This window comes from Alexandromys fortis, unplaced genomic scaffold (assembly GCF_014885135.2).
Source record: "Alexandromys fortis isolate MF-2015 unplaced genomic scaffold, M_Fortis_MF-2015_v1.1 scaffold_158, whole genome shotgun sequence".
Lineage (NCBI taxonomy): Eukaryota > Metazoa > Chordata > Mammalia > Rodentia > Cricetidae > Alexandromys > Alexandromys fortis.
The window spans coordinates 1,310,436-1,333,086 of NW_026068039.1; the positions used below are offsets into that span (position 1 = coordinate 1,310,436).

Consider the following 22,651-nt stretch of genomic DNA (forward strand, 5'->3'; position numbering starts at 1 on the left):
GTTTGGATGCTCACCTTACTAGACCTGGATGGAGGTGGGTGGTCCTTGGACTTCCCACAGGTCAGGGAACCCTGATTGCTCTTCAGGCTGATGAGGGAGGGGGAGGGAAATGGGAGGCGGTGGCAGGGAGGAGGCAGAAATCTTTAATAAATAAATAAATTTAAAAAAAAAGAAGAAAGCAGGAAGAAGAGAAGAAAGAAAGGAAAATGAGGGAAGGAAAGGGTAGGGGAGAGGAAGGAAGAGAAGGGCAAGGAGGGAAGAAGAAGGGGAAAAGAGGGTAGAGGAGAAAAATCCAACTTCTAAGACCTTCAGTTTCATGACTGTCTCCACAGGCAGAGACTTACATGCCAAGCGATTCCTGACGTCATGGGAATGAGCCAGGAACGCGAACTTGAGGAAACTGAGGAGAGAACTCAGTGTCTGAGCCTTGCACACCTGCCTACACCAGGTGACAGCAGCTGCTGTGCCCACTGAAGCCATGAGGAAGGCAGGCTATGTCTTAATGCCCACCTGAGGGCACACCACAACGAGACCAACTCACTTCCAGCCTTCAGAGACATCACCTCACAAAACTGGACCCTTAGAAACAGCCCTGACACATGTCTGCCAAAATGGCTTTGTGTGAAATTCTCAAGGATTAATGAAAATGTTGCTTTAAAAAAATTACATTAGCCAGGTGTCATTATTCTCAGTACTCAGGAGGCAGAGGCAAGAGGATCTCTGTGAGTTCCAGGCCAACGGGGTCTACAGAGTAAGTTTAAGGCTACACAATGGGATCTGTCAAAAAAAATTATATTTTGTATGTATCTGTCTGTCCGCCTGCCTGTCTGTTCATATGTATGTTGCTTTTCGGAAATCATCCACATCTTATTTTGGGGCCATCCTCTCATTGGCCTGGAGGGCACTGAGCACACCAGGCTGGCTGCCCACCAGGATTAGGGTCACAAGCAGACATGCCACGCCCAGCTTTGTAACAAGATGGCTTTCACACAGAAACACGCCGAACCTTGACTGAGCCGGCAGAGGCGCTAAGGAGGGTTTTCAAGCCTTTCCCCAGTCCTCCGCCTCCAGCCTGCTGTGTGTGGAGTGTCTCCTTTACCGCCTGTGAAAGGCTTTCTCCTCGCAGCCTCACCTCCCTGGCCTCAGACAACAAAGCCGGCTTTGCTATTAGCACAAAGTGCTTGTTGCTTTCTTGATCCCTGAGCAAACCAGAATCCAGAGAACAATAATGCAGGCTTTTTTTTCTGTTCCAATAAAAAAGAGATGACACAGAGACCCGGGGGCGGCAGCTCCCCGGAGTGTGTTTTGACAAAGAAGTCATCGCTGTAAGCACACAGTAAACAAGCCCAGAGCCCAGCACTGTGCTCAGGATTCAGCTGCATGCTGGGAGTGGCTGGCAGGCACTCAGCCTTACATTCAGAAGGCCTCACAGCTACCTGTAGAGCTCTGCCTCGTCCCCGGCCTGGACCACAAGCCCTCCGAGAGTCTCCACCTGGAGTCCTGAAGGCTACTGGGAACGATACAGGTAGATTGGAATTTCCCTGTTGCCAGATCTTCCGCAGGGTTGAAGAAGGGCCTAGGAATGACTCTATGGCTTTGTGGACCTTTGAGAATTGTTTGTTTTGCCATTCCGAGTAAGTTTAATGAGTAGCTAGGTTTAGGAACCTGTTCTAGAGACATCTGAAGTATTTCTCCTTTGAAATCTTGAACCTCCCAGACAGAGCCAGTATAACATACCACCCAGGCCTTACCTCTGCTTTTCCTAGACACCTTCTAAAAGAGTCCAGGCCAACCTGAAACCATTCCAGCAGGCTGCCTGGTGTCTAAAACCAGGGATAGTGCCAAAGGGCAAATACAAGTGCGTGCGTGCGTGCGTGCATGCGTGTGTGTGTGTGTGTGTGTGTGTGTGCCAAATGTATAATTCTTTTACAAATACATTCCATGACAAAGTTCGATTTATAATTTACATAAGAGATGCGCAAACAGTGCTCTAGAGAGATGGCTCGGCAGGTAAGAGCAAAGGACCAGAGTTCGTTCCCAGCACCCACACTGAGTCCATCAAAAGCCCTATGTCTCTTCCTCAGAAGTCTGACACCCTTTTCTAGCTTCTGGGAGCACTGAGCTCGTATGCACGTACCCCTCCCACACATTCGGACATAATTAAAAATAAGTCGTTTGAAGAAGAAATTAACAAACAATAATAGAATAGATTACAGAACAATGTAATATAAGTTGCATAAATATGGTCTCTCTCTAAACGGCTTGTGTTCTGTTCTCACGCTTCTCGGCAGCATATGAGGACAAGGTGTCTGTCTGATGAAGCTGTAGCAGAGATTTAGGCCCCTTGACCTCATGACACCGTGAGGAGGAAGGTGGTGAAGCGGACTATGAGATGGTCAAGGATGAGGGAAAGCTAAAACTTGAAGCTACAGCTGGAAGAGGTGCCTGTGCCCTTCTCCAGGGCTGCTCACCCCTCAGAATGGGAGAAGAGGTTAGACCAACAAGGTCCTGTCTAAGCTTTGCCCTGTACCAGTACAAGTCCCCAGGCAACTGACAGGCACTTGAGCTTCGACCTCAGCAGCTGCAAAATGGAAGCAATAATCTCTGCCCAGATCAAGCTGGAGGACAGTGAGGGCTAGGAAGGCTGGAAGTGTGTACAGAGCCCCAGCACAGCTATGCTGGTTACTCCTAGGCCTCTGCACAGACTGCCCTACCGGGTGCTTCTCTGACCGGCCACACGGTGACCAGCAGCCTCAGCTCCCATCCGGCCACTCCTCCGGCTGTAAGCTAGGTATTCTAGTTTCGTTTCTGTTGCTGAAATAAAACATCCTGACAAAAAGTGACAGAGGAAAAGGGAGGGTTATTTGCCTCGTGATTCCAAGTTGCCACCCATTATTAAGAGGAAACCAAGATGAGAGCTTAAAGCATCACACCTATGGTCAAGGGCAGAGAGAGACAAATGCACCCGAGCTGCCCAATTGCTCTCAGACAGTCCCCTTCACTCTTATGTAACTCAGGACCCCCCTGCCTGGGGGATAGTGATACCCACAGTGGGCTGGGCCAAGTGACAATCAAGACAATCCCCACAGACACACACTGGATGGCCGGTCTGACTTACACACTTGTGTGTCCCCGTCCATCCTGAGTGCCACTGTCACTTCGTGCTCCCACACATGTAACAAGCATGTTCCCTTCCCCTCCTGACTCTTACATCCACTCCTGGTGCTTTCCTAAGACCGGGGCATGGAAGACCCACCTTTCCCACACCTCACAAAGCACGTGCCTTTGTCTTTTAAGAGAGCAAAACTGGGGAGCAGGTGAGCCACACGCTATAAGCCATGCTCCCTGGGACCTCTGCCCTCACCACCTCAAGAACAGAGCAATGGCTTGTGGTCTTACATTTGAGCTGGGTTTCCCAGGAATTTTAAAGTTCTTCTCCCGGGTCCATCCTCAGCCTTAAAGAACCAATCAGAACTTCAGCCGCTGTTTCTACTGCTTAGGGTTAGTTATTCACATTGGAGGTAAGGTTTTCATGTGTGCATGTATAGATATGGGGCGGAGCCAACTCTCCTCTTTTTTCCCCACATGTGCTGCCCAGCTTGAAACCATGTCCATATCCTAACTGTCCTCAGAAGGACTGTTCTTCCTCTGGAATTCAGTTAGCTCCATTGAGAGCAGCTTCTGAGGGACTCAAAGATGCTCAGTGCTGTTTTCAGTCTACAGCCGTCTTCTCATTACAAAGACTGTGAATGATGAGCTGGTGAAGCTTCTGTGTTTCTAAGAAGGAGATCTCCCATGGCATCTCCTTGTTGGGATAGAATTTAGGCTGTGTGGTGGTGTATGCCAGTAATCCAGGACTCAGGACCCCGAGGCAGGGGGACCAGTGTAAGTTTTAGAGGCCAGCCTGGGCTGCAGAGTGGCAACTCTATCTCAAGCAAAGGAAATAGAGCCAGGCAGTGGTGGCACACACCTTTAATCCCAGAACTTGGGAGGCAGAATGAGGAGGATCTCTGTGAGTTCAAGGCCAGCTCTACAGAGTGAGTTCCAGGATAAGCACCAAAGCTACACAGAGAAACCCTGACTCGGAACTACAGAAAAAAAGTCTTTCCACAACTTTATTAGCTATACAAAACACCATGATTATGCTGTGCTGATGATCCGATCCATTTCCTAATCTTTTTTAGACCTTATGTGTGTCTCTGTGTGTATGTATGCACACGTGAGTGAGTGTGATTTCCTGTGGAGTCCAGAAGAGGGCACCAAACTCCTTGGTACAGGAGTTAAAAAGCTGTGGCACACCTCCTGATATAGGCGCTGGGAGCCCAACCAGATCCTTTGCCAAGGCCCCAAACACTCTTAACTACTAAGCTGTCTGTCTAGCCCCAGCTTTGAATCTTAAAAGAAGCTTTCTAAACAGACTGGTGTTTCCAATGCTCCCTTTCTGACAAATACATCCTAGTATTCCATGGTTTTCTGTTCCTGTCAGCCAGCGAGTCTAGATGGACTGTTCAGAGTCAGGAAGAACAGCAACCAACAGTGTCTTCATCTTTTTTATTACACAAGAAACTTCAAGAGAGACTCTAAACATATACTGCAACTTTTCTCTTTTATTACACTTATTTGTGTTTGTGTGCACACTAGCCTGCCACAGCATGCATGTGAAGGTCAGAGGGCAACTTTCAGGAGCCAGTTCTCTTCCTCTGCCATTGGGAGTCCCAGGGGTCCACCTCAGGCCAGACTTGGTGCCAAGCACCTTTACTAACTGACCCAATTCACTGGTCCCATTTTGTGATATCTAATAAAAAAAAAAAAACTTACTGGCCAATCATACCTATTATCCCAGCCCTTGGGAGGCTGAGGCAGAATATCATATCTTCCCTGCAGTGATGGACTGTATCCCTCCAAGTGTACACAGGAATGGACCTTCCTTCCTGAAATTGCTTCCTGTCTGATCTTTTGTCGCAGCCATGGGAAAATAAACTAATGCACTTGGGAGTCAGAGTATTAACATAAGACTCATGAAGTTGGGCCTGCAAGGGAACTACGTTTGAATTAAAAAGCCCCTGGGGTAATGTCCAGTCCTCAGCCACCTAAGGAAGAAACCAAAAAGATTTCTCTCTCCAAGCCAGAGATTCCTGGGAGAGCAAGAAAGGGGGGTGATCTCAGGGACACTTGAGAACCTCTGCTGCTGGGCAAGGCTGTATTAGACCATAGTTTAGGACCAAGGGGTGTGTCACAGAGTCTGTAAGGCCATCAGCTGGGACAATCTGACAAGCATTCCCACAGACCCACAGAACACTCCTGAAGACATGAAAGGAAAGAAATGTTGAGGACTCTGGCAGACCCTGCTCATCCTGGCATGCCGCCAAGCAGCCCCCCCAGGTCCCCAGCAACACACAGTACCCCTCATTCAGGAATGCAGCTCCCCAGAGTGTATGGGCTGAAAAATACAGAGGAAGCCAGGCACAATGGCACACATTAGTAACCCCAGCCCTCAGAAGGTTGAGGCAGAAGAATGGCAAGTTAAAGGCCAGACCAGACTCCCAAGGTAAGACCCTGTCTCAGAACACAAAGGGCCCACCGGAGTGAAAGCCGCCCTCCTGGCTTCTGTACCTTACTGGTCTCCCTGCCATGGTTTGCCCCCCTCCATACTCCTCCTCCCAGGGGTGAGGACATCAGCCCTATGGTTTCTCCAGTGTGCAGTCTGACAGAGAGTTCTGTGCCCACACAGGAAAGTTCTGTGTCCCACTGCAAGCCACAGCCTTCGATAAAGCCACACTAGGAAAAATCTCTTCCAGGTAACAGGGTAGCTAGAGGGAGTGTGGGTTGGCCTGGAGCAGTCCCCGGATGGAAAGCCTCAGCCTCCTCCTCCAGCCCCACTTCAGAAACAACTTAAATAACCGCTTTCATGTTGTAGTCTGATAGAAGCCAAGGACTGGGAAGTTCCCAGCTTCTTAGATGAGGCTTTCCTGCTGTTTCAATGGCTTAGTGTTCAATGGCTTTGACTGACCCAAAATCAAGCTATTAATCAACAAAAACAGACTGAGCACTTAACTGTTTCATTCCCTTGCAATGGATTTTTTTTAAAAAACATATCCATTTCTACAGAGATGCCAGCAAAGCTTCCAGTAGAAAGAGACAAGGTGAGAAGCAGAGCCCCCCTGACTCCAAAGCTGGGGAATCTGTAATTTAATTTGTTCAAGGTTATAAACCTGAAGCTCATAGGTTAGCTTCGGGTAGACCCAGTGATCTTCAAAACATTGAAATTTAATATTGGGACTGTAGAGATAACTCAGTCAGTAAAAGCTTGCCTTACAAGCTTAAAGATCTGAGTTAAAGCTCCAGAACCCCTTTTTAAAAAGATTTAAAAAAAAAAAAAAAAAAGTCAGGTGTTTGGCTGGAGCAAGTACTGCCTGTTCAGACCACCCCGGTTTGATTCTCAGCCTCCACACTGGGCAGCTCACAAATGCATGGCACTCCAGCTCAATGGAATCTAAACTCTGGCCTCTAAGACACTTGCACTCAGTTCTCTCTCTCTCTCTCTGTCTCTCTCTCTCTGTCTCTCTCTCTCTCTCACACACACACACATAATTTTACAAATAAAATAATTTTTGATTTTTTAAAATTTTATGTATATGCTGTGTCTGTATGCCCATGGAAGCCGGAAGAGAACATCAGATCCTGTGCTGGCTACTTTTATACTTTTATGTCAATTGGACACAAACTACAGTCACTGGAGAGGAGGAAGTCACAAATGAAGGAATGCCTCAAAATAAGATCAGGCTATAGGCAGACATTTTCTTAATTAGTGATTGATGGAGAAAGGTCCAGCCCATTGTGGGTGGACCATCCCTGGGCTGGTTGTCCTGGGTTCTGTAAGCAAGCAGACTGAGCAAGCCAGTAAGCAGCACCCCTCCATGGCCTCTACATCAGCTCCTGCCATACAGTTCCTGCCTGACTGAGTTCCTGTCTTGACTTTCTTCAATGATAAACAATGATATGGAAGTATAAGACAAATAAATCCTTTTCTACCCAACTTGATTTTGGTCATGGTGTTTCAATACAGCAATAATCAGCCTAACCAAATCAGATCACCTAAGACTGGAGTTACAAACAGTTGTGAACCACCGTGTGGGTGCTGAGAATTGAACAGGAGTCCTCTGCAAGAGCAGCCAGTACTCTTAACCACTGAGCCATCTCTCCAGCCCCTAAAATAAATCTTTTTTAAATGTTTTAATTTATTATTCAATTTAGATGTTTGGACATTTTTCCCACATGTTTGTTCACCAGTGCTGATACTGTGGCCCAGACCTGGGTCCTCTAGAAGAACAGTCTGTGCTCTTGACCTAAAATAAATTGAAGGAGAAGAAAAGAAGGAGGAGGCTAAACATGGTGGCACATTCTTTTAACCCCAGCACTTGGCATACGGATCTCTGTGAGCTCCAGGCCAACAGGGCTACAAAATGAGACCCTATGAAAATAAAACAAAGTAACAGATGGGAGTCGAACCTATCCTGTCCCTGGGGAAGTAGAGAAAGGACTGTCCCCTAGACAAGCCAGTCTAGCCAAATCTGGGAGCTCAACGCTCAATGACAGACCCTCTCTCAAAAGAAAAGGAAGAGAGTGACTGAGGAAGACACCAGTGTCAACTTCTGGCCTCTACATGAACATGTATGTATACACACATCTATACATAAACACACACATGCGCACACACTGGCAGAGGGAGAGAGAGCACTGAGTACCTGCCCGCAATGCCTTCTCTAGCATCACAGACGGCATCTCAAACAGGAAGACAAACAAGACCTTCTTCCTTAAATTACTTTTGCCACGTGTTTTGCCAGAGTGTCAGGAAAAGTAACTAACACAGAGACCTAACGTCTGGGCCTGGATGCCAGGGGCCACCCTGGGATCTAGAAATAGGATGTAAAGTCTACTCTCAGAGGCAGAAGTGCCTTCAGGAGAGCAAATCTCCTGGGTCAATCTGCCCTCATGTGACATGGATCAGTCACACAGCTGCAAAGGCTCCTTGCTTCCTGTGCTCCCTGCTACAAGGCTGAATGGACAGCCACCTCCATCTGCACCGCCTGGGAATCCATGCAGCATTTGCAAGCTGCATGCTATGCAAATTACTCTCATCAGCCATAGGCACCGCAGGGGATTGAAAGCAGGGTCATTTGCCTTACAAAGGACCCTTTGGACAAGTTTTGGGTGACCCTCCATCCATTCTGCTAAGAGTTTCTCAACAGCCTGACACCCAGGCTGTTCCTACATAGTTCATTTCCTCCACCCTCCTTCTGAGGACTCTCTCAGTTACCTTACTTCCTCTCTTTCCATCTGTCTAAGCAGACATCGCACCCATACTATATAATACAGGGTCCACCAGAGAAAACAGACCTCACCAGAAACAACCCAGGCCCAGCAGGAAGGGCCAGGAAGGGCCTTCGCACATGGCCCACATTCTAGGGAAGAGGCCTGAGGAAGGGATTCTCAAATGTCCCTGGAGCTAGAGCAGGGCTTTTCTTTCTGCTTGTGTGTATATGCACCAGATGTTGTGTATGTGCACCAGATGTTGTGTGTGCACCAGATGTTGTATATATGCACCAGATGTTGTGTATGTGCACCAGATGTTGTGTGTGTGCACCAGATGTTTGCCTGGCACTTGTAGAGGCCAACAGAGGACACTGGATGCCCTGGAATTGGAGGTACAGGTAGTTGTGGGCCACTGGAACTGGAGGTATAGTAGGCCATGAGCTACTATGTATAAGAAATGAGAACCAAATTCAGGTTCTCTGCAAGAACCCCCAGCCATCTCTCCAGCCTTGTCAGACGGCAATTTCAAAATCCAAACATTTTAACATAAAATCTGAAAATAGGCAAATTTTATACTTACACACTGAGGAATGAAGATAGGAGAATATTAAAAATGCACCTTCCAGATTCAGTGAGATGGTTCACTGCAGAAGGTGTTGGCCACTAAGGCAAAGGACCCGAGAGGTGTAGGAAGAGAACTGACTCCCACAAGGAGTCTTCATGCCCTGTGGCATGTGAGAGTCTCTCTCTCAATCTCTCTCTCTCTCTCTCTCTCTCTCTCTCTCTCTCTCTCTCTCACACACACACACACACACACATACTCACACATGCACACAGTGATAATAAGTAAGAATTTATATTTCTATGTGGAGATGGACCTGGGAGGAGATGAAAGAGGAGTGAATACAATCAAAATATAAAGTATAAAATTCTCAAAGAATTCATCTTTTTCCGTAATTATAAGCAGTAAATAGTTGCTGGGGGAAAGGGGTTCTTCCATGAGGTGGCCTTCTAGTCATGCAGAGAACTCCAGTGTGCAACTTTCAGAGTCCTCACCGTGCTGGGGTGTTTTTGATGATAAAATGGCTTAAGTTACCTATGAGTGACCCCAATAAAGTCATCAGTTCTCTAGGCTATACTTGGACAAATCATTTCTTTGGGCTGTCATCAGTGCCTATCTATGATAAATATACATTTGCTCATGTTTCCCCAGGAAAAGTAACACCATTGCCTCCCAGCAGCACCATGAAGTAGGGGCCAAAACTTTAATGCCTGGTCCTTTGGCAGATATTAAAAGTCCAAACTCTAGCAGCCCAGACACTGGTGGGCTGTGCCCAGGGCTCCCCGAAGAGCCCAATGGAACAGAATAGGAATACTGCTTTAGGAACTGTGGTCCTCAGACCTGACTGTACATCATAATCAGCACACTATGCTTCATCTCCACCCAGACCAAATCAAAGTCCCAGGGTGGTCCAGGCATCCCAGACTCCCAGACCAGCTAGACAAATAGTGCCAATGTCAAGCTTGGCTTTTGGGGCATTAATGGAACAAATACCATATCACCCCACCTCGGGCCAGTGTTTTGAGAACAGCCCACCAGCAGAGAGCAAGACGTGGAGAAGCAGGCCGTGGTTAACCGCACCTTCCATTTTCACAGGTGCTCAGCCAAATGACCTCACCTGCATGCAGACACGTTCTTGAAGCTTCCCAGGCTGGGCGGCCCTGCCACCACAATACTCCTTGTATCTCAGCCCAACTCTTGGCAGAGAGAAGTCGAGTCTCACCCGAACTGGCCCTCACTGGCTTAGTGCCCTTCACCAAGGATGATTTTGATGCAGATCTTTCCCTGTGGTACCAGAGACTCCTTCCTGCCAAGACTAAAAGTGAGCCACAGTCACTTCCCCATCCCTCCTTCCACTCAGCAGCTACCAAGCTCTTTCCAAAGTCCTGGATTTTAACAATTATGAAAAAGGAGGGTTGGGGCATATATACAGAAGAGAGGATCTGATTTTAATCCCCATAACTGATGAAAACCCAAACAAACAAACAAACAAAAACCTAGCCTGTTGGGACTGGAGAGATGGTTCAAGGGTTAAGAGGACTTACTGTGATCCGTAACTCCAGTCCAGGGCATCTAACCTGTTCTGACTTCCTGCAGATCCTGCACACATGTAGTCACATGTATACACTCATCTAAACACACCTGAAATTTAAAAAATAATAAAAAGGAAAGGAAAAGTGGGAAGTGATAGTAAGGGCTTATACTTGAGCACTGAGGAGGCATCACCAGGAGGGCCCCTGGGACTTGACAATGGGCCCATCTCACCTACTTGGTGAGCTCTGGGTCAATGAGACACCCTGTCTCAAAACTCAAGGTGAGGCTGGGGAGCTGACTCAGTTTGCTGAGTCATGGATATGATGTGTCCCCTCTATATGCTGTGAATATGTTTTATTGTCATTGGCTAATAAAGAAGCTGCTTTGGCTAATGAATTGACAGAATATAGCCAGGCTGGAAGAGATACAGAGAGAGAGTAGGCAGAGTCAAGGAGATGCCATGTAGCTGCCACAGGAGGAAGGCACCAGAACTTACTGGTAGGCCACAGCCTTGTGGTGATACACAGATTAATAGAAATAGGTTAATTTATGATGTAAGAGCTATATACACATAATCTTTTAGTCAAGCAGTATTGTAATTAATATAGTTTTTGTGTGATTATTCGGGTCTGTGTGGCCCAGAAATGAAAGAGCAGTCTCCTCTTACAAATGGCACCCAAACCACTGGGGCTAACCTGCATGGCCAGCCACACACTTTGGGTCCAGGTCCTTATACACCCACTCAGGGTTAGGAGGAAAGCAGCTAAGAGCATGCCAGCAGCTCAGCACTCTGCCTGGGCAACCTGCTGGATTGGGTCTGCTAGGCAGGCACAGGCAGGAGAGCATGGCAGATTCCCACCACCATACACAGAGATATTTCCAGGCAGTGCAGTGTGACGCATGACAGATTTAGCTCCTTCCCAGAGTTGAGGTGGTTAGTACGGTTCCTACCCGGCAGTCCCAGAGCTGGTGGTAAAGGTACCACTGCCATATTAAAAGGCTAAAAGGGGTGGAGCCAGCATCCAGAGCCTCTGCAACCACACTGCTTACCATTTTTTTGTTTTTTTTTAATTTATTAAAGATTTCTGTCTCTTTCCCACCTCCGCCTCCCCTTTCCCTTCCCCTCCCCCAATCAAGTCCCCCTCCCTCGTCAGCCCAAAGAGCAATCAGGGTTCTCTGCCCTGTGGGAAGTCCAAGGACCACCCTCCTCCATCCAGGTCTCGTAAGGTGAGCATCCAGACTGCCTAGGCTCCCACAAAGCCAATACATACTGCTTACCATTTTAAAATGCTCCTTGTCAGAAAAGGATTTCAGATATGCAATAGGACAGATTCAGACATAAAAGACCACTACATAAGAAAGTGTGTTCAAAAGTGTATTTAGGCTTGAGAGAGAGAAGAAAAAGAATATAGACAGTTACAAAATTAAATAGTTTTAAAAAAATAAAACAAAATCTTCAAAGAGACAGTAAAAGTAATAAAATTGCAGATCATCAGAGATTAAAGGAATAAAAGAATAAGTCACATAAAGATGGAAAATGCACAGAGAGCCTGGATTATGCATATTATTATGTTTTCTTTGAATTTTTTGACTGCAGAAAGACATTTGATTTTGGGGGCTGCTAAGGTAAACCAACATATATATTTTAAAGGTATCTTGACTTCAAATTTGAGACTAAGGATATGTTACTTTAGAAAAGAGGTTCTGCTTTTGTTTCCACAGAGGATGAAAACCTGTGGATTACCTCTAGGCTAATGTGGTTTTATGGAACAAGATCCCCCTGAAAATTCTCCATGAACCCTAAAATTACTTTGCCCAACAAACAGCAGAAAGAAGTTTGGAAAGAACAATGCCCAAATTCCTGAAATGATTGTTTGTAAATGTTTATTTTTCATGTAAATGGGGTTGATTGTAGAATAGACTTGTCTAGGACTGGAGCAATGACTCAGCAGCTAAGAGCACTTACTGCTCTTAACAGAGGACTTGGCTTTCCCTGGATTGCTTTAGGCTTTGCTGATGTCTCCTCTTCCAATCTGCTATGTCACTGTCATGGTGTGAATGAGAATGGCCCCTACAGGCTCATATATCTGAATGCTTGGTCATCTGGGAATGGCACCACTTGAGAGGGATTAGGAGGTGTGGCCTTGCTGAATGGGAGTGGCTTGTTGAAGGAAGTGTGTTACTGGGGGTGGGCTTTGGGATTTCAAAAGCCCAAGCCAGACCCAGAGTCTCTCTTCCTGCTGCCTGCAGATCTGAACATAGAACTCTCAGCTCCTTCTATGTGCACCTATGTGCCGCCATGCTCCCTGCTGTGATGAAATGAACTAAACTTCTGAACCTGTAAGCAGTTCAAATCAAATGCTCTCTTTTATAAGAGTTGCTGTTGTCATGGTATCTCTTCACAGCAATAGAACACTAAGACAGTTACTTTGTTTATATCTCCTGACTTTGGGCCTGGTTCTAAATAGTTTTCAGACTTTCTCTATTGTTTTGCACTTGTTTATTTATTTGTTCATTCATTTATTCATTTATTTATTGTTTATTTATGTATTTTATACTATTTACGCATGCTACGGTGGGTATGTAAAGATCAGACAGTAACTCTTGGGGGTCAGTTCTCTCCTTCCACAATATGGATTCTGCAGAACAAGCTCAGGGCATCAGGCTGGGCTGGAAGCACATTTACCAGCTAAGCCATCTTACCAACCCCTTTCATTTTTTTATGGTCTTGACAACTTTGAGGAGTATTGGTCTGGTGTTTTGTGGAAACACCTCTGTTGGCATTGCTCTGTTGTTTTTCCCAGAATAGAACCAGGCTTATATGGTTTAGGTCGAATCATCTTCAAGGTGGGATGCCATTCCCATCTCACCAGTCATGGGGGACACACTAACAAAGTGCTTGACCACCTGGCTGAGGTCACATTTGTTGGGGTTTCTCTTCTTTAAAGTTACTCTTTTCCTAGCTTTGAGAGAGTGTCACAATTTAGAAGAGAATTATAAAGTATGATTAAACAACAACCTGTATTAAAGCTCTCTAAAGAAACAGAACCAATAGGATGACTTTATTATTGTTATTATTATTGTATCATCTTACTTCAGAATAGTAACAAGTTATCTCACCTGAGAGCTGAGAATGCTCAGTCCACAAAACTGGGTCAGCAATGGCAATCCAGTGCCTAGAAGGTTCTCAGAGGGCTGCTGATCCATAGTCAACGACAGAAGCCTGGAAAGGCTAGTCCATTGAAGACAACAGCAGCAGCAGTGACAGCCTGAATCGCCTCAGTGGCAGAAGGGGAGGCTGAGGGGGCAAGAGTGAAGACTGAGCTAGCCAAAATCAAGCCACCTTCCTTCCTTCGTGCCCTTTAATCTGGGCCACTACCAAAAGGTGCTTCCCATGTCGGATGATAGCGTTCAGGGCAGTCCTTCAGGGGAAGCCTCCTTCTTGGGTGATTCTAATTTGTGGTGACTTGAAATTGTGGTTAAATGAACAGTGGAAGATTACCATAATTATCTACCTGAGTCTTCGTGTGATCACAGGTATCCTCGCAGGAGGGGCAGGATGAGACAGACACTGGAAAGGGGGCAAGAAGGAGACCACAGAGGCAGAGAATGGACGGGCGCCAGCCATGACCTGAGGCTGGAAGAAGAGTAGAAACATATAAACAGTATAACAAAAATAACTTTAAATTTGCATCACTACACCAAAATCCATGCTAATGAAAAGTATCCGAGATCAATAGCTGTCTTTTTATCCTATATTTCCCTAAGTGATAACAAACATCATAACCCACCAAATAACCAAACACCACCCACACCCCAACTCTTGGGAATGCAGGAATCATTTTCTCTAGACAGTCTCCTGTTTGCTATGAGTGAAGGCATCTTTAGGGGACCCTGAGAAAATTTAGATAATGATTGAGGCCTGGGAAGACCAGTGGTACACTCTGTTGATAGACATTACCTGTCAAGAGTCAGGAGATTTTCCCCCAATCAAACCCGATCCTTATGAACCCTGAAGGAATCCACAGCCTCCCATTCATTTCCTGTGGAAATAAAAGCAAACTCTCTTCTCCAAATGCATTTTTTAGTTCCATTTTTAAAGTTAAGGAATTCTTAAAATATCTAGGCTGGCTTATTTCAGCAGGCCCTCTTTCAATCTCATATCTCTTAGCTGCTGTCTTTTGCTTATCAGCAATCTAAAATTTAAAATCAACACCATAACATACAGGATACAGACTCTCTCTGTGTTTTCCCATCTTACATGGCTTTTTTCTTTTATATTACTTTTACTTACTCTCTATTTTTTAAATAAACCTACATTTTTTATTTGTTTATTATATATACAGTGTTCTGCCTGCATTTATGCTTGCAGGCCAGAAGAGGGCCCCATATCTCATTACAGATGGTTGTGAGCCACCATGTGGTTGCTAGGACTTGAACTCAGGACCTCTGGAAGAGCAGGCAGTGCACTTAACCACTGAGCCATCTCTCCAGCCTCTTACTCTCTCTTTAAAGACTTTATTGTTTAAACTATTAATTTCTTTTTTTCATCTCTTATTCTTTCTTACACCTACACACACTGTAAAGCACACTGGAACCTGTTTAAAGGGATTTTTTCCCCATCTGGATCTGCCTTTACTGTGTATCTCTAGTTGTCTGCATGAGTAGCTATGTGACTGGCTCCGCCCCCACTTCTCAGTCTGCAAAAGTGAAGCCTAAAGCTCTTGGCCTGGTTGGATGTGCGGCTGACCAGGAACCAAATTCAACCCCCAACTGTGGAATGCCAGTGCCCTGCACTGTGGCAGGCAACTTTTTACTTAGGTTTTTTTCCCCCTACTTAATATACTGCCTGCTCAAGGGCTCACTGTCCAGCAGAAACTCTTAAAGGAGCCATATGCTTTTTTTTTCCAGCATTCCTAGGCCCACATTGGAATGCCAAAATGTTGTTTTTTCCTCTTTGCCCTTTGGGGGGCCCCACCACCCAGTACCCAAACAATCACACAAAAACTTATTCTTTCTTATGAATGTCCAGTCTTAGCTTGGCTTGTTTCTAGCCAGCTTTTCTTAACTAATTATCCCATCTACGTTTTGCCTCTGGGCTTTTACCTTTCTCTATTTCTGTATATCTTTTCTTTCCTTCTTATTCTGTGTCTGGCTGGGGGCTGAGTGGCTGGGTGGCTGGGGGCTGGGTGGCTGGCCCATGGAATCCTCCTCACCTTCTCTCATTACTCCCTCTTCTGCTTTTTTCCTATTTATTCTCTTTCTGGCAATTTTACCTATCCCTCTCCTGCCTTGCTACTGGCCGTTCAGCTCTTTATTAGACCAATCAAGTGTTTTAGACAGTCAAAGTAATACAGCTTCACAGAGTTAAACAAATGCAACACAAAACTGCAACACATCTTTGCATCATGAAACAAATGTTCTACAGCATAAACAAATGTAACACATCTTCAACTAATATTTCACAACACAACCCTGTGAGTTTGGAGTAAGTACTATAACTATCTTGAAGTAGACATGGAGTACTAAGTGTCATTATAGCAATAATACAAAAATAATCATTACTCACACAGACATGCAAACTGCAGTCTATTCTCAAGACATGCAGAGGGTGGCTCTAAGACCTTCTCATGGACACTGGTAGCCACAGATGCTCAACTCTTTTAAGAGGCACAGTATTTGCTAATAGCAAGTGCACACACTATTTTCTTATTTTCCCTCTCTCTCTCTGTGTGTGTGTGTGTGTGTGTGTGTGTGTGTGTGTGTGTGTGTGTGTGTGTTCAGAGGCAAGAAGTCAAACTTTGCCATCATCCTCAGTGCCATCCACCTTTTGTGAGCTAGGGTCTTTCTTACCCTTAATCTCACCGATTCAGCTATGCTGGCAGGTCCCAGGAATCCACTGTTTCTGCCTCCCCAGGACTGAGATATAAGCATACACCCCCAAACCTAGGTTATTTGGATCATCTACTGAAGGCTAAGGCTCACATCCAAGCCCAACTTTTTTATGTGGGTTCTGGAAATGGAACTCAAGTCCTCATGCTTGCTCAGCAAGCACTATAGCAGCTGAACCATCTCCCCAGACTTTCCAATCTACTTTAAGCCATTTTTACATTTTAGAATATGTAATCCAATATAAGCCCTATGTAAATAGCTGCTATACCTATTGTGTATGTGTACATGCACATGTGCACTGTGCGTCAGTGTGTCTATCGGTCACTTTACCGCCCCTAGGGGCAGGTGGGGACAGGGTCTCTTACAGTTCTTGTAGCCCACTGAATGGCTAGCTGGCTGGCGGGTAATCCCAGGGGTCCTTCTGTTTCTGCCCCCTGTACTAGGATTAGAGATGGGCACACTGTATTTTACAGGTGCTGGGGCTCTGAACTCAGGTCCTCGTGTTTGTGCAGAAGGCGTCTCACTTCCTGAGCTCTCCCTAGCCCTTCTATAGTGTATTATTTAGAAAATAATGACAAGAAAAAATTCTATACAGATGTGATTTTTTTTTCAGCATTTTAAATCTTCATTTGTTTGGATCTAGGTCCACAGATAATGGAAGACTGACTGTAAATTTTGAACTCAAATAGACACACAGATAAGTGATGTCTGTGAAATGTTTGTCAGATGTTCTCAATAATTTAAGCTACTGTCTTGGCCTGTTTGAAGGGCCTTTATGCCTAAAAAGCCTGATGACGACCTGAGCTACATCCCCAGAACCCCATAAAGGTGGAAGAAGAGAACCACCTCCACAAAATTGTCCTCTGACCTACACATGTATACACACACACACACACACACAATACACATGAACCACTCCCACACCCAAGAGCATGCATGTACACATATACTTGTAAGCAAAAATTCCTAGAAGAAACTATTCGCAAAGGTTGATTGACAGATAGCCAGAGTTGTTACACAGAAAAACCTGATGTGGGAAGTCCTTCAGTATATGTGTTGTTTTGATTGATTAATGAATAAAGAAACCACTTGGACCTATGACAGGGCAGAATAGAGCTAGGCGGGATAACTAAACTGAATGCTGGGAAAAAGGAGGCAGAGTCAGTGAGACTCCATGTAGCCGCCCAAGGAGAAAGACACCCAAGTGTCAGTACTGGTAAACCATGAGCCTCGTGGTAAAATATAAAATAATAGAAATTGGTTAATCTGAGATGTAAGAGCTAGCTAGAAATATGCATAAGTTAATAGGCTAAGCAGTGCTTTAAATAATACAGTTTCTGTGTGGTTGTTTTGGGTCTGGGCGGCTGGGAAACAAACAGTCTCCAACTACAAAAATCTTGTCTTGAAACACAAAACAAAATTTAAAAAAAATCAAACTTCATGATGAGCAGGGTGATGGTAATGCACATCTTTAATTTCAGCACTGGGTGACAGAGGCAGTCAAATCTCTGAGTTTCAGGCCAATTTGGTCTATATAGGGAGTTCCAGGGTGGACAAGGCTACACAGAGAAACCCTATTATGAAAAAACAAAACAATTAAAATTAAAAAACAAGAGCTTCAGGATGTGGAGAGATAGAATGTCACAAAGTCCACAGCCGTATCATCACGGTCCATCATTGATGCCCTTAACAGCCAACTATTGCCCTCCTCTGTGTCTCACCTAACATTTTTGAGATCATTGTATGGGTCATTTGGAATGTACCAACAGACCCTTCATTCCCAACCAACCAGAGCCTATAGCAGAGTTTCCCCACTTTTCTGTGACCCATCTATGCATACATACCAATGTTTTGAAAAGTGTGTTATTTTATGACTATCTCTGTTCTGTTACTATCAAAGGTTTGTGAAATTGCTACCTCACTGGAGCACAGAATTTAAGGAAACCTAATCTTGTCCCCAGGCCATCACTCCAGAATGGAAATCTCTATTCCTCTGTGGTAAGAGCTGTTTCGCAATACAACTTTTCAAGAGTAATAGTCTCTAAAGAATAAAAGTTAGGAGATGGAGAGACGCCTCAGCCGTTAAGAGGACTTGTTATGATTGTGGAGGACCAGAGTCCAATTCCCAGCACCCACGTGGTGGTTCACAATCCCAGTAGGAGGGGTCCAATAACCTCTTCTGGCTTCTATAGTCACAAGGAACTCATGCAGTACACTTGCGTACATGTAGGCAAAATACCCATAGAACTGGAAAAAAATTCTTGATCCTACTTCATGTTCCGGCTTGGTGGGAGCCTAGCCAGTTTGGATGTTCACCTTCCTAGACATGGATGGAGGGGGGAGGACCTTGGACTTTCCACAGGGCAGGGAACCCTGACTGCTCTTTGGACTGGAGAGGGAGGGGGAGAGGAGTGGGGGGAGGGGGAGAGAAATGGGAGGCTGGGAAGAGGCAGAAACTTTTTTTTTTCTTATTCTCAATAAAAAAAAAAAACAGTAGTCAATCTGGTCTCAGTGGACATCGGTGATGGGTTCCAGCCACACCCACAAGGTTGGGGAGCACAGAAGCTGTTGGTCACTTTCTTCATCAAGTCCTCAGGGAAAACTGCTCCACACCCACCCATGGTTCCCCACTGACGTCCAGCTCCTTCCAAACAAGGCTTTTCTTGTCAGCAGCAGAACGCTTTTGTGGTTTTGATTCCTTTTTCAGCCTTCCAAAGGTAGAGAGTGTAGGTTTTCAAACCGTTTTAGCATTTAGTGTTCCCACCAGACTGAGAGACAAGGAGGTTTCAAAAATGTTGGTCCGTGGGAGAAGACTGAACGGGAGAAAGCCAGAAGCACAGGCCTGAAGTGCCCTTCAAGGGACGGTAGTTTGCTACGAACCACCTGTCTGCTCAGCACACACTTCTCAGAGAGGCGGCCATCACGGCCATCTCCAGGGGCTATGGAAACAGCCTATGATACAGAAAGGACACGGACATGCATTTTGGCTGTTTCTCTCACCAATTGTGGAACCTTGAGAAGACGAGGTACACCCCCCCCCCAGGTCACTGAACAGAAACCATGCCTATGTCCCAGACTATGTGCACAGCAGGCAGAATCATGTGCTTCCCAGATCACAGTGGGTCTAGCATCCCTTCAACACCTACCTTCACTACCATTACCATGGTTTTGTTGTTTTTTTATGGTTGTTTAGTAATTTTATTTTTATTTATTTATTTCGATTTTTCAAGGCAGGGTTTCTCTGTATTGCTTTGGAGGCTGTCCTGGCACTAGCTCTGTAGACCAGGCTGGCATTGAAGTCACAGAGATCCGCCTGCCTCTGCCTCCGGAGTACTGGGATTAAAGGTGTGTGCCCCCACCGCCCGACTGTTCAGTAATTTTAATATAAGCATAAGCTCTGGAATCAGAGACTCAGTTCCAAATCCCATGTCTACCACTGGATCTCAATTCCTGTCTGTAAAAAGGAAGAAACTGAATAGGTGGATAAGATTAAAATTAAATTTTAAAAAACTAGAATATATGTATATGCATACATATACATATTCTAGACTATATGTATGAATGAGACACGGGTGCTGAGAACACTAGACTCAGGAGGGCCAGCTACTACTGCCGTATTGTTATATTCTAACCACACTGGTTGGTCAACGTTCATCACAATGACTGAGGTCCAGAAAGCTGAGGTCGGTCCTGAGCTCACTTTGAGCGGACCTAGAACATGCTAGAGATCCAGCTCATCAACCCCAAGTGGCTTCCAAGCATCTGTCACTCCAGCCCAGAGAAGTCAATAACCTCTTCTGACCTCCACAGACAACTACACTCATGCACATACCCCCCACACAGAAACCCAGACACAGAATTAAAAATAAAAACAAATAAATTCTTTTAAAGTTAAATAGAACAATCATCTTCCCTTGTTTTCTCGCCACAGTAACTTTTAAAACATCCCATTTCACAGCTGAGGGAACTGAGCCAGAGTGATAGTGACCTGCCCGCCCTCAAGGAACTGGTAGCTTTCAGAGAGAGTGGGTTCCCTGACCTCAGGGTATACTTAGCTTCCTGTGCCATCAATCCCAAGCCAGAAATGCCAGCTTTGGATGGCAGCAAATCAAACTTGAAAGACCTGGCAGGCAGCGCCGCTCCTGACCCCCAGGCACTTGGCCTTGACTGGTTTTATTTCCAGAGATGCCTTTCTGTGCGGAAGGGGGGGGGGGGAGGAGTTAGCATATTTCTGTTTAACTAATAAACATGTGCTTCCCAAGGACTCTGCAAGCAGCAAGGAGGCCAGCCCAAGCGGGAGGCACAAGGAAGCATTGAGTGGGGCGGAAACATCCAAATTTTATGGCAAAGAAGTCCTTCAAAACGTAAGTGTTGCTAGCATGATCCCAGAAGGAGGGAAAGGATACCTTCCAGGCTCTCTCACACTCAGAGGCACTCTGTATTCCAAGGACCTGAAGACTATAGGATACAATCAACCAGAAGACTGGCCCGGGAGCCCTGTGTGTGCACAGGCAGGCAGAGTGGCCTCAGCCCCCAAGGGCTTGGCAGCTGCATTCTACCGAAAGGGAAATGTTCCCAGAGCCATCATTACCATCAGAAATGACTTTGTTGGTTTAATTGCTGCACATAAATCCTTCTGTGTTTGTCCCAAGGGATCAAGGACATCGCCCATTGGCTGATGAATCCTCTCCTCCTTTACCAGTGTCCAACACAGAACAGGGACCGGTTAATACTCTCTAGAGATACATGTGAGTCACCAACGGTCCTGTATTGCTATGGTCATGGCCTGGGAGCCTGCTGCCAGGTGTGCTTAACAGTATCTACCCTACTCGTATTTGATGTTTGTTGGCTTTCAATAACAAATAGTATAATTCACTTATTTTCCCAAAAGCCCAGTTCACTCGGTCTACCAGTCTTAAATGTTCTCATGATAATTCCTATTGGCTGTCACTCAGCAAGTGGTGGGTATGTGCCCTACATATAACATCTCACTGAGTTCTTAAAACAACTCCTAGATTTACATTATGATCTCTGTGTTACTGAGGAAGAACTGAGGCCTGGACTGGGGAGCTGACTCACAGTGTTTTCTATGCAAGTATGAGGATGGAAACCAGGACCATCATAAATGGCTGGTCTAGCATATGAGTTTAAGGCCAGCCTGGTCTACAAAGTGAAGAAAGGTGAGGCTACAGAGAGCGATTCTATCTCAAAAAAAAAAATCTGGATGGTCCATTGGAAGGCAGAAATAGGGGAATCTCTAGATCAAGCTAGTTAGCAAAACTAGCCACATCGGCCAGCTCTGGGTTTGATTGAAAGGCCCTGCCTTAATTAATAAGGTGGAAGTGTGATGGAGAATGAGATCAACCTTGGGCCTCCACATGCATACACATATACACATACACACCACATACATAAAAAATGGACAATGGAAAAATAAAATAAAAATAAGAAGGAAAAATTAGAGTTTGTAAATACTACAAAACTTTACCTAGATTCAACCTCTCTGTCTCTGTCTCTCTCTGCCTCTTTCACTCTCTTTCCTCTTCTCACCCCTCTTATTAAAATTCCACAAGCACAAACCTCAGCCCCAGTTCTTTCAGAGACTCTAGGTTATTGAGTCCTCTTCTAGGAAGGGAGCTGGCCCTGCGTTCACCTCTCCCATGTGAGAGCGGTCCCAGCGCTGAGATGGAGACTGACCGAAGCAGTCCTTACCTGTCCAGGAGCAAGAGTGCAGACTGCTGAAAGAAAAATCAAATCTCCACTCTGCGATCTCCCCTTGGTAGATCCTCCCGCTTCTTTTGTCTGCCTTGGGAAGATACAAGCATTGGCGAGCGTGTTTAGAAAGTGTCCAGAGCTCTCATCCCAAGGCTCCAAACCCAGGATTTCCAAAGCTAAGCATCTTAATGAAGACTCAGTTATGTCTCAAGTCCTATCCTTCTGCTAGAGAAAATGGATTCTTTCCAGTGATATTTTACGTGGTGATGATGCTGTGGTCTCTGCTGTGATGGGCATGGATTAGTGTGCCCCACAATGCCCGTGCTTGAGGGTCCCAGGGCTAAGAGGTGCTGAGACCTTTCAGAGATGGGACATTGGGCATAGAGGAACAGAGTGTGGCTCCTCCTCTCCATTTCTTCTGGATCACTGCCTCCATGCAATCTCTGCCTCTAACAGGTACCATGATGTCGCAAAATGATGCAGCCAAGGGGTCCTCACTGGGTTCCAGGCAGATAGGTCACCCAGTCTTAAACCTTTGACCTTCAGAACTGTGAGAGGAACAAACACCTCTTCCTTATGATGTGTCCAATCTCCACAACAGAAAATGGAGCCTTTCCAGCTCCTGGGATACTCTGA

The 22,651-nt window shown here is 45.6% G+C and overlaps 1 long non-coding RNA gene across 1 annotated transcript in view; it reads left to right on the forward strand.

The window, feature by feature from the left end:
• The first annotated feature begins 1,374 nt into the window (after window positions 1-1,374).
• Window positions 1,375-22,651, forward strand: part of LOC126515582 (uncharacterized) — a 27,668-nt gene continuing 6,391 nt past the window's right edge. Inside the window, exons 1-3 of the long non-coding RNA XR_007595877.1 lie at window positions 1,375-1,525; window positions 18,201-18,298; window positions 20,563-20,664. This is a non-coding gene — a long non-coding RNA (uncharacterized lncRNA). The remainder of the gene's footprint in view (window positions 1,526-18,200; window positions 18,299-20,562; window positions 20,665-22,651) is intronic.